This window comes from Aptenodytes forsteri, unplaced genomic scaffold, assembly GCF_000699145.1.
Source record: "Aptenodytes forsteri isolate BGI_AS27 unplaced genomic scaffold, ASM69914v1 Scaffold209, whole genome shotgun sequence".
Lineage (NCBI taxonomy): Eukaryota > Metazoa > Chordata > Aves > Sphenisciformes > Spheniscidae > Aptenodytes > Aptenodytes forsteri.
In genome coordinates, this window is record NW_008795034.1 from 661,155 (window position 1) to 664,107 (window position 2,953).

The following is a 2,953-nucleotide window of genomic DNA, read 5'->3' on the forward strand; positions in this document are numbered from 1 at the left end:
GGACAGGGCCGTGTGGGGGACGGGCAGGGGTTAGGGATGGGGGTCACGGAGCAGCAGGCCTCCCTGCCACCGCCACTGTGGCCATGGGTGCCCATCGCTCACCCATTGGGAGCCAATGTCCGAACCTCCGCAAACACCAAAAATGTGCGTTGTCAGCAAATGAGGGTAAAAAAGAGGGGTTGCCTGCTACCCTAGGCTGGAAAACTCAGCATGGGAGACCCGTGCCGAGGAAGATGAGCAGGACCGAGCCCTCGGCGTGGCTCGGTGTCCCCGCGCTGGAGGGGGCTGCCACGAGCGTCCATGTCCCCCCTCGCCCGATGAGACCTGGCGCTTGAATCAGTCATTTCAGAAACCAGCGCAGAACCTGTTCGCAGCGGATGCAAACCGCAGTGCTCACGTACTCTTAAGAAGTTTCCTAAGAACAGTAATTAATTGAGTAATTAAACAGCAAAACTTTTAGATCGCTGACCCACTTGTCTCACCTCCCTGCGTGCTTCCCCTCCACGCACTGGGTCTCCCAAGCGGGCCTCCTTCGGTAGAGGTGAACCTTTGATGCAGGTATTTAGCATTGGTACGGGCGGTCCCAAGCATGCGGGAGCACTTGGCAAAGCGCCGCCTGAACTGATTTTAGAGGAACGTAGACACTCCTTGAAATTCTTCAGCGCGATCTGTCTCTGCAGCCGTAACACCTCTCTCTGGGACTCCCGCAACAGGCGATCAAACTCAATGACGTTCAGGCAGCGAGGGTCATCCTGCGGGAAACGCAAACACGACATCGAGTCGCTGACAAGCTCTAAAAGGTGGAACAGGTCGGGGTGGTGATTTAACATGCAAACTCCAAAAGCCTTTACTGAGGAGACACTGGTGAAAACCAGGTAATGTGGCACACAAAGATTTCTGTTTCCTGGCTCTCCAAAGCCTCAGAAGGAGTCACTTTGCATCCCTTATGCAAATACGCTATTCCTCCCGCAGATAAAAACTAGCCTGTAGTGCTTCTGCAGCTATCCCAGTGCAAAGCAAAAGGGCTTTTCTAAGCGTGTGCTTTCTCAGTGCTTGCCAGCAGAGAGCGTGTCAGGATAATATAATTTCATTTCCCAGCCAAACAAGAACCTTAGCTAGTTTAGCTCCTTGATGTGGGTGCTGGCATTCTCTGCAACCCTAACGGTGGTTAGGGCTTTAAATGCTGGAAAGAATGAAGAACATCTGGGATTTGTTCAGTTCTCGCTCAGGATAATGTTTGGTTTTCAAACATTCTTGATTTCTAACCTCTTCAGAGACAGTATGTGTGGATGGGCCCCTATCTTTAGCACAAGGGGTCACTCCCATCCACTCGGGACCCAAAACCAGCAGCTTTTGAAGGAAACCAGTGCAATCTTACTCTCACAAAAACGTTGAGACTATGTCACCAGCTTGTTTAATTCTTCAAAGGTTTTCAGATTTCAGGAAGCTGAAGAAACACGTACCTGCATGTCCATACATACGTACAAAAGCTAGTTATGAAAACCTGTCTTTACAAATATGCTGCTGGAGGAGACATTGCTCATTCTCCTGGAAAGCTCCTAAGCCAGTGAATTCAACACATAATTGGTATCCAGGACAAATTTAATCTCCTTCCCTGTTCACTTCTTATTCGCCCTAAAAATAGCATGTGCTTTATAAATACAATTTGTGTAGAAAGCCATGGTTATTCTCACGCTGCAAGGGGGAAACTGAGGTAGCATTAATGGGAACTGATTACAGATTCAAGAAGTGAGCAGCTGGGCCTCCTCTGTGCCAGACCCATGTTCACGCCATCAGGGTAGTAGTTCTTTAAACAAAATTGGCTGTGGCTCTGTATAAAATCTCCCTTCCCCCACCAAAAAAAGGCAGCTATTCCCAACAGACAGCCTCCAAAGCCTGGGGGAACAAGGGAGTAGAAAAAAAGCTCAGTCCTCCACTCACAGTTTCTATTATACACGTCCCCTGCAGCTGCCTCGCTGTTCGCTGCAATCCCCCACTTCCAAGAATCCATGCTGCAAGAAATTGCAGCCTGGTTTTAGCTGGAGCTGGGGTTTGGTTGGAAGCCCATCACCGGAGCATGATCTCAGGAAATCATTTTATCCTGTCCTAAGAGCCCTGACTTTGCAAAACAAGGCCAATGCTTTTGCAGCCCGGCATGCAGGGTGTCCATCCTGCCACTGGAAAGGAACTGAGTAGATCCATTTCATAGCTACTGAAAAATTTGTGCAGATTTAAATACCCTAGATTAAAATTGATTTGGTTACAAACTCTGAGCGTGCACATAATATCTCTGCATATAAACCCCTTCATTGGCATAATGCATTTTGCATGCTGCAGGCAGATTACGTGAATTTTGAATTTTAACTAGCTGAAAATTAAAATTTAATGAGCGGCTCGCTTGGAAGAGAAATGGGAAAAACAAGATCAGACAGAATGATCTCCTCTCTTGCTGTCTTCTCTGTAGATTCCCTGCTCGTGTATCGATGCCCCCCATTACTGGTGCCTCGGCAGTTACACAAACAGACGGTCTCACCTGCTGAGACAGGGTGGTCACCCATGCCCTAGCAAGGCAGCGGCTGAATTCATCAACCCTGAGGACTGCAACCATGTGTATTTCCTTGGCCAGTAATGAATCCTGCTCACCTGCCTTTGTCACATTCCTCTACAATTTGTCATTCTCCTGTCCCTGGCAGATTCAGGTTGCCCAGCATGCTCTGCTAGGAAAATCAGACTGCTCTGGAAAGGGTCTGTTCCCACTTCTGTGGGGGTCTGTGGTGAGAAATCAAGGGGACAGGAAGAGAATTTCTTCTTGGTGACACTGTAGAGCAGAGTCAGACCTGGATAACTTTCTCCTGTGGTTTAATGCCAGAAGGAATCAGTGAGGCAGCCTGTACAAACAGCAAACACCCGATAGTTCTATGTAGACCTAGATGAGGTCTACATTAGGGAAAGA